Source organism: Symphalangus syndactylus, chromosome 16, assembly GCF_028878055.3.
Source record: "Symphalangus syndactylus isolate Jambi chromosome 16, NHGRI_mSymSyn1-v2.1_pri, whole genome shotgun sequence".
NCBI classification, from domain to species: domain Eukaryota; kingdom Metazoa; phylum Chordata; class Mammalia; order Primates; family Hylobatidae; genus Symphalangus; species Symphalangus syndactylus.
Window position 1 is genome coordinate 67,613,486 of NC_072438.2, and position 9,454 is coordinate 67,622,939.

A 9,454-nucleotide genomic window follows, 5' to 3' on the forward strand; every position below is an offset into this window, starting at 1 on the left:
ATATGAGCCAGTAGAGTGTAGCAGGTACAGGTTGCAGACAAAGCAAGAGCATAAAAAAGATCAATACCCTATGTGAGCTGCAATGTACAACAGAGAGCATAGCAAGGAACAAATTATCTGAAGTAAATGGTGTCTGTGTCCAGAGCAGAATTCGTTCAGCCTCCTGAGTTGTCCTCTTCAGCATCCCCCAGGTGACGTCCAGGGCTCGTGTCGTCCATGGAAGCCTCATCGTCTGGGGCTGTGGATCCTGTAGGGTCAGTTCCTTCATCTCCGGTACCAGGTTGGCTCCTAGCCACACCATGGTATGGTTTAATGCATCATGCTGGAATCCAAAGAGGACCTGAGGGGGTGTGGACACAAGCATACCCTCTTCCCCACATTAACAATTCATTTGGACCACACCATTCATTACTGTTTACATCTTTCCATAAAACTGCAGGTTTTATGTCTTGAGAGGTTTTAGCAAAGTGCTTTTCTACAGCTGATTGAAATTTGTCATCTAAATTTAGAAAATTAAGGGTAAATAAGGCTTGTGCCAGTAGTGTTGGAGGGTCTTTACTCATACTCCCCCTCTTCTGGCTGTTTTCCGAGCATATTTTTAAGGATGGAGTGGGCACGTTCTACTATGGCTTGTCCTTGGGGGTTATATGGGATGCCTGTGGAATGTTGGATATTCCACTTGTGACAAAATTGTTGAAATTGTGAGCTGGCATAAGCTGGACCATTTTCAGTTTTAATTTTTTAATTTTTGTGGGCTGCCCCATAAATGCAAAAGTTAAAAGATGTTTAATGACATACCAAGTGGACTCTCTAGGAAGGGTGTGTGCACTAATTAGATGAGTGTTGGTATCAATGGATACATGTACATATCTAAGTTTTCCAAATTCAGGGACGTGTGTAACATCTGTTTGCCATAACTGATGAGGTTCTAATTCTCTAGGGTTAACACCTGTGGAAGGAGGCCAGTGAGCTGACAATCTGGGCATTGTGGGATAATTTGTTTAGCCAGCCTCTGGGTAAGTTGAAATTGTTTAGATACGTTTCTCCAATTTTGGTCAAAAAATTGATGCAATTGGGTGGCTTGGTCAAGCAGTGATGTCATAACTTGTAGGTCTTGTTCATTGCCATAAGCCAATGGGCCAGGCAGAAAGCTGTGGGCTCGAATGTGTGTGATAAAAATAGGATGTGTACATTGATCTAGGAATTGCTGAAATCGAAGAAAAAGAGCACACTGGGTGGGCTTGAGAGTGGACTTAATTAAGGCTGTTTCAGGGTTCTGCAATAAACAGTGTAAGCCAAGTCATTTACAATATTTATGGGCTGAGTGGAAAAAGTTTCCAAGGCCAGTATCAGGGCCCCAGTCTCAGCTCTCTAAGTGCTAGTAAACCCAGATCAAGTGATTGAATTATGTGGTCTCCACCAGACTGCTGCGTTTCCATGTTTACCAGAACCATCAGTAAACAGTGTTAAAGCATTAGGTATGGGGGAGTGAACTATTTTTGTGGGCAAGATTACCAGGGTATAAGATAAGAAATAAAGGAGTTTATCAGCAGGAAATATGTGCTCTGTTTGTCCTGTGTAATCAGAGAAAGCTATTTGCAGATTGATAGATACTGGCAATACTGCTTCAAATTGCTTTTTACTTAAAGGAATCCTGATGACATCAGGGTCATAACCTAGTGACTGATTGCATCGTTTGTGGCCTGAATAGATGACTTTAGTAAGTAACTGACTATAGGGAGATAGTGTTTTAGTCCCGGTATGTGAGCAAAAAACCCATTCTAGGAAGCATAGCCCGGGGGCCATCTGTCCTATTAACCCTGTAGGGGAGTGTTTGGTGAGAAAGATAAAACAATTGGATTGAATAACGTAGATGAATGTCATCTAGCTGCCCCTGAGAGATGGCTTGTTCTATTTCCTCAATTTCCCTTTTTGCTGCAGGGGTTAAATATCTGGGAGAATACAGGGCTGGGTTGCCTTTTAAGATAGAAAACAGGTTTTATAGTTTATCAGTAGGAATCCCCAAGGTGAGGTGGAGTCAGTTAATATTGCCCAGTAGTTTCTGATAATCATTTAAGGTGTGTAAGTTGCTAGTTAATTTAACCTTCTGAGGTGTTACCAGAAAGTTTGTACCTACCCAAGATATTTCCAAGGAGAGGACATTTTTACTTTTTCAGGTAAATGATTAAATCTCTTAGCTGTGTATTCTTTACGACAGAGGAATATAAATTTAAAAGTATTGGCTCCGTTGGGGCTGCTAGTAGAATATCATCCATAAAGTGAATAATCTTGCAATCAGGAAATTCTTTTCTACTAGGGAGCACGGCTTGATTTACATGATACTGACACATGGTAGGACTATTTAGCATTCCTTGAGGAAGCACTTTCCAAAGAAATCGACAAGCTGGCTTTTCTTTATTGATAGCTGATATTGTAAACATGAATTTGTCTCCTGTTCTGCTAGGGGAATCATATAAAAACAATCTTTTAAGTTAATAATGATTATAGGCCAATCTTGAGGAATTGCCATGGGGGGAGGGAGCTGCTGCTGAAGGGGTCCCATAGGTTGCAAATTGGCATTAATAGCACATAGGTCATGCAAAAGTCTTCATTTCCTAGACTTTTTGGGAATGACAAAAATGGGTGAATTCCAAGAGCTGTTAGATAATTCAACATGCCCAGCTTTCAATTACTCTTCAACTAATTCATGGGCCCTCTGTAATTTCTCTCCCTTCAGAGGCCACTGTTCTACCCAAATCGGATCTTGAGAGAGCCACTCAGGGGTAGGGGAGGAATAATAACAGTGGCCATTGTTTGAAAGGGGTCTGCAGAGTAACCCCCCATTGGGCTAATAGGTCCCATCCCCAAAGATTAACAGGGATGGGCATGATTAGAGGTTGTATAACTGCCTTTCTTCCTTCTGAATCACAGCATGTTAGGGGGCGTGTGCTCTGCTTGGCTGTGTGTGCTTCCATGATGCCGACAATTTTCTGTTTCTGACTGACCCAAAGCCAAGTTTCTGGCCAGTTTTGATCACTAATGATTGAAATGTCTGTCCCTGTGCCCAATAAGCCAGGAAAATTCTTATTTCCAATTTTTTCATGGGTCCTTGATCAGTGATTAATTGATTCCAATATACTCCTGTGGCTCCTGTGCTCCCAAAACTTCCTTTTCCCCTTTCCTTTCCATAGGGACTGGGGACCCAGTATGATAAAATCAGTAACTGAGCTATCCTTGATCCAGGGGGAAGAATATGCAGACCTTTACAGTCCATCATAACCTATATCTCTCCCTGATAATCACTATCAATTACCATGGTGAGCACATTAATTCCTTTCCTAGATAGGCTAGACCACCCTATGACTAAACCCACTGTTCCCGAAGGCAGCGGGCCCCAGATCCCGGTCGCAACTGTTTTGGGGTCTTCTCCTTCTTTTAGCACTAATTTGTTGAGGCAGAGTAAGTCCAGTCCTGTGCTCCCAGTGGTGGCTGCTCTGAGAGAGAGGACTGTGGGCTTCCCGTCTGATCGAGGAAAGCTGCTGGCATTGCCCCAATTGCGAGCGGGGCCTGGGGCTTGCCCCTCATGAAGTTGCCTGACTGGTTTTTTATGGGGTTGGCATTTTTATCAAATTTAGACATGCACTGATTTGCCCAATGTTTCCCCTTCCTACATCGAGGACATATAGAAGGGGGTTCTTTCCCTAAATTACCTTGGTCTCTACTATGGGAGCATTCCCTCTTCATATGATCTGGCTCTCTGCATAGAAAACAATTTGGGTTTCTCTCCCTTTTCACTTTAGGAGGCCTTAATGCCATAGCCAATATCTTGGCTTTGTTTTTCTCAGTTCCTACCAGCTGACATGCTCATAGAAGCTCCCCAACTGTGGCTGCCTTTCCTTTGATTGCCTGCATTGCCTGCTGGCAACCCACATTAGCGTTTTCAAAAGGCAGTTGCAACAATAAGATATCAGCAGCTTGGGTATGAGTAATTTGTCTCTTCATTGCCTGGGTTAACTGACTGATAAACTCAACAAATGGCTCCTGAGGCCCTTGTCGAACATTTACGAAAGATCCCTGTTGAACTCCGCTTTTGGGAATTCTGTCCCAAGCCCTGAGAGCACACAAAGACACTTGAACATAGGCCTGGGGATCAAAATCTAGTTGTTGTACATTGGCATGAGGACTCCTCCCTTGGAGCATATCAGCTGTTACGTCTTACCCGGCCACGTGATTCTGGTGGCTTGTTCGTACAACTCATTGTATCCTGCCTTCCAGAGGAGGTATTGGCTAGGCTACAAAGTTGTTTTAGCTAGCATTGACCAGTCCCATGGGGTCATATGCAAGTGGCCTGCCAAGGCCTTAATCATTCCTTTCATAAATGGGCTAGCGGCTCCATTTTCTTTAACGCTTTTTCTTGCCTCTTCATAAGGTTAAGAGAAACAAGTTGTGGCCAGGCCCGGTGGCTCACGCCTGTAATCCCAGCACTTTGGGAGGCCGAGGCGGGCGGATCACGAGGTCAGGAGATTGAGACCATCCTGGCTAACATGGTGAAGCCCTATCTCTACTAAAAATACAAAAAATTAGCCGGGCGTGGTGTTGGGTGCCTGTAGTCCCAGCTACTGGGGAGGCTGAGGCAGGAGAATGGTTTGAACCCAGGAGGCGGAGCTTGCAGTGAGCTGAGATCGCGCCACTGCACTCCAGTCTGGGCAACAGAGCAAGACTCCATCTCAAAAAAAAAAAAAAGAAACGAGTTTATGTACCTGATTGTTATGTCGGTCTTGCATTACCAGGCAGGCTAAAAGCTCCCCCTCTAATGCTTCTTGCTTAAGACAAGGCCCCATAGCTGGAGTGTGTTTCTTTGTTTCTTGTCTTTTTTCCTACTTATTGGAGGAGGTGGCTCAGGCAAAACCTCCATTTCCTCTTTGTTATTTTGGCCCAGTGATAGTGGGGCTGAGGGAAAAGGAGGCAGTAAGGCAGGCGACATTTCCTCCTCCTTCCCCTTTTTAGGCTTTTCTGTGTATAATGGGACCAAAGCCGTCGTTACTAGAGCCCATAGTGTTAAAGATGATGCTGGGACCTGTTGCCCTTGTGCATAATGCTGTTTAAGATTTCTCCCCACTTGTTCCCAGAGTTCTACATCTAACGTGCCTTCTTTTGGGGACCACGGATTATGGTTTACTACAGTTTGCATTAGGTCTCTTAACTGAGCCTATGAAACTGGGGCTCCACTAGCCTTAAGAAGCTGTTTCAACACTTTTATATACTGTTTCTGTTGAGCTAATAACTGTTGTCCCGTGATGAAACCTCAGCCTGAACTTGGAGATCCCAAGTGGGCACCAATGACTTACTGATTACTCACTTGACCACTCACTTGACCTTTTAACTTTCGTTTCAAGGGGTCTGTCATGCTTCCTTCGCAGTGTTGGTCACATCGGGGTCACAACCTGTGGGGGTCTGTCCTGCAGACCCTGACTCAACGACGGATGAATAATGTACAGTGACACAGATATTATGCTTGTCATTCCAGCTTGAAGGTCCAGGCCACTTACAGACTCTAAGAAGAGTGCTGTCAGCCACAGCCCTGACTCACTGGCCCTCCTGGTATTTATTCAGTACACCTTAAATGACAAAAGTCTCAAGTAAACACCATTAGAGGGTAATCAACCTGGTCGCCTTCCTCCACTCCCCTCCCCACAGAGCACTATCCTGCCCACAAATGATCAAAGGTTAGTTTTAGAACCACATGAGTAAACAAGCTATTTAGATAAACTACTCTACATTCCTATGTTAATTACCCTTGCTATAGCTCAAAGAGGATTAGGCTGCCTTCAGCCATAACTCTATCTTGAAGCTTTTGCAAAAACCTTTTGGCCTTCCAAGAAGGTTTGTGTTTTATTTTATAATTTTCTCCACCATCCTGACTGAACCCCCGCAGATTTCCAGTTTTATTCCACTGTGGTCTGAGAGAGTGCTTCATATAATTTCAATTTTCTTAAATTTATTGAGGCTCGTTTTGTGGCCCATCAATCATATGGTCTATCTTGGAGAAAGTTCCATGCACTGTTGAATAGAATGTTTATTCTGTGGTTGTTGGATGGAATGTTCTGTATGTATCTCTAAGTCCATTTGTTCTAGGGTATAGTTTAAATCCATTGTTTCTTTGTTAACTGTCTTGATGACCTGTCTAGTGCTGTCAGTGGAGTATTGAAGTCCCCCACTATTATTGTGTTGCTGTCTATCTCATTTCTTAGGTCTATTAGTAATTATTTTATAAATTTGGGAGCTCCAGTGTTAGGTGCATATATGTTTAGGACTGTGATATTTTCCTGTTGGACTAGTCCTTTTATCATTATATAATGTCCCTCTTTGTCCTTTTAAACTGCTGTTGCTTTTTTTCCCTATTAATTCCTGCCACATTATTTTTAATTATGTACAAAGATTTAACATGTCACCCAGGGACCATTTCACTCACTGCTCTCTTTGGCCCCCAGTCTTTTGTCTTTCTCTTCAGCAATAGTGAGGCAGATACCCTTTCCTCGGGGAAGAGAAATCCATGGTTTGTTGCCTTTGCCAATAACAAAAATGTTGGAAAGTCGAGTGGCAAAGCTGTTGCCATTGACATCTTTCATGTGAACCATGTCAAAAGATCCAGGGTGCCTCTCTCTGTTGGTGATCACACCAATTATTCCCAGGTTAGCACCTCCAGTCACCATACACAGGTTACCAGTATACCAGTGTTAAACTTGATGAAATCAGTAATCTTACCAGTCTCCAAATAAGTCTGAATGGTATCATTTACCTTGATGAGGGGATCAGGGTAGCGGACGCTGCAAGCATCATGACTCACCAGATGAAGGATTCCTTTTGTGCCCACAAAGATTTTTCTCACTTTGCCCAATTTGTACTTATTAGCCTCCTCGGGTGTAATACGACGTACAGCAAAGCAACCCTTGGTGTCATAGATCAGAGGAAAATTATCTCCCATCTTGTCAATGCTGATGACATCCATGAATCCAGCAGGGTAGGTTATATCAGTTCATACCTTGCCATCAACCTTAATGAACCCCTGCATGCAAATCTTTACTTCATCTCCTATTTCCTAAGGAACATACTTAAGTCTGTTCCTTAGGAAAATGGGGAGGGGGAGATACTCTCTCAACTTGTGAGGACTGGTGGATGGACAAGGAGCAAACACACCGGTCAATTTATCCAGCATCCAATGCTTTGGAGTTGCTACCTACTTCAGATGCTTCTTGGGACCACAAGCCATGGCTGCATTAGGCAAGGAAAGAGGACCTCTCTTCCAGTGTGTGTAGAAATTCTAAACTGCTGTTGCTTTAAAGTTGGTTTTGTCTGATATAAAAATAGCTACTCCTTCTCACTTTTGGTGTCCATTTGCATGAAATGTCTTTTTCCACCCCTTTACCTTAAGTTTATATGAGTCCTTATGTGTTAGGTGAGTCTCTTGAAGGCAGCAGGTGGTTGGTTGGTGAATTCTTATACATTCTGCCATTCTGTATCTTTTTTTTTAAAGACAGAGTCTCGCTCTGTGGCCCAGGCTGGAGTGCAATGGCATGATCTCAGCTCACTGCAACCTCTGCCTCCCGGGTTCAAGCAATTCTCCTGCTTCAGCCTCCTGAGTAGCTGGGATTACAGGCGCTTGCCACCACGCCTGGCTAATTTTTGTATTTTTAGTAGAGACGGGGTTTCACTATGTTGGTCAGGCTGGTCTCAAACTCCTGACCTCGTGATCTGCCAAATTCGGCCTCCCAAAGTGCTGGGATTACAGGTGTGAGCCACCACACCTGGCCCATTCTGTATGTTTTAAGTGGAGCATTTAGGCCATTTACATTCACTGTTAGTATTGTGATGTGAGATACCATTCCATTCATTGTGTTATTTGTTGCTTGTATACCTTGGTTTTTTGTTTTTGTTTTTTAAGTTGTATTTTGTTTTATAGGTCCTGTGAGATTTATGCTTTAAAGGGGTTCTGTTTTGATGTGTTTCCCGGATTTGTTTCAAGATTTACAGCTCCTTTTAGCTGTTCTTGTCATGGTCTCTTGGTAGTGATGAATTCTCTCAGCATTTGTTTGTATGGAAAACACTATCTTTCCTTCATATATGAAGCCAGTTTCACTGGATACAGAATTCTTGGCTGCTAATTGTTTTGTTTGAGGAGGCTGAAAATAGGCCCCAATCATTTCTAGCTTGCAGGATTTCTGCTGAGAAATCTGCTGTTAATTTGATAGGTTTTCATTTATAGGTTACCTGGTGCTTTTGTCTCATAGCTCTTAAGATTTTTTCCTTCATCTTAAATTTAGATAACCTGATGGCAGTGTGCCTAGGTGATGACCTTTTTGTGATGAATTTCCCAGGTGTTCTTTGTGCTTCTTGTGTTTGAATATCTAGGTCTCTAGCAAGGCCAGGGAAATTTTCCTCGATTATTCCCCCCAAATATGTTTTCCAAACTTTTAGATTTATTTTCTTCCTCAGAATGCTGATTATTCTTAGGTGAATGGTTTCGTTTAACATAATCGTAGACTTCTTGGAGGCTTTGTTCACATTTCTTATTCTTTTTTCTTTTTTTTTAATTTTTTTTACTAAGTAAAAATTTAATCTACCTCATATAAAGGGGTAACAAATTTCATAAAATGTGAGAAGTAGAAAAACCTTTTCACGTCAAAATTAAAGAAACTGAAATCAAGCAAAGTTGAAACTTTTCTACGGTAATCAAAAAAAAATCTGATTAGTGCCAAAGATAGAAGTGTAATTCAAGTCTTCTTGTGTTCTTTTTAATCACAGCTGTTGCAGTATGGTACCATAATGTAGCTCCATAGATAGTTGATTATTAGAGAAAACAGAGGTGTGATGAAAAATTTACGTCACTGGGTAGGCCAATTGACACCACTGATTAGAATATACAACTAATGAGGTCAGGATCAAGTGTTCAACCTCACTCTTTTTATTATTATTATTATTATTATTATACTTTAAGTTTTAGGGTACATGTGCACAATGTGCAGGTTTGTTACATATGTATACATGTGCCATGTTGGTGTGCTGCACCCATTAACTTGTCATTTAGCATTAGGTGTATCTCCTAATGCTACCCCTCCCCCCTCCCCCCACCCCACAACAGTCCCCGGAGTGTGATGTTCCTCTTCCTGTGTCCATGTGTTCTCATTGTTCAATTCCCACCTATGAGTGAGAACATGCGGTGTTTGGTTTTTTGTCCTTGCGATAGTTTATTGAGAATGATGATTTCCAATTTCATCCATGTCCCTACAAAGGACATGAACTCATCATTTTTTATGGCTGCATAGTATTCCATGGTGTATATGTGCCACATTTTCTTAATCCAGTCTATCGTTGTTGGACATTTGGGTTGGTTCCAAGTCTTTGCTATTGTCAATAGTGCCGCAATAAACATACATGTGCATGTGTCCTTATAGCA

The 9,454-nt window shown here is 42.3% G+C and overlaps 1 pseudogene; it reads right to left on the minus strand.

Annotated features, from left to right (window-relative positions):
• Window positions 1–5,736: 5,736 nt before the first annotated feature.
• LOC129464540 (small ribosomal subunit protein eS4, X isoform-like) lies at window positions 5,737–7,760 on the minus strand (annotated as a pseudogene).
• Between the last annotated feature and the right edge of the window lie 1,694 nt (window positions 7,761–9,454).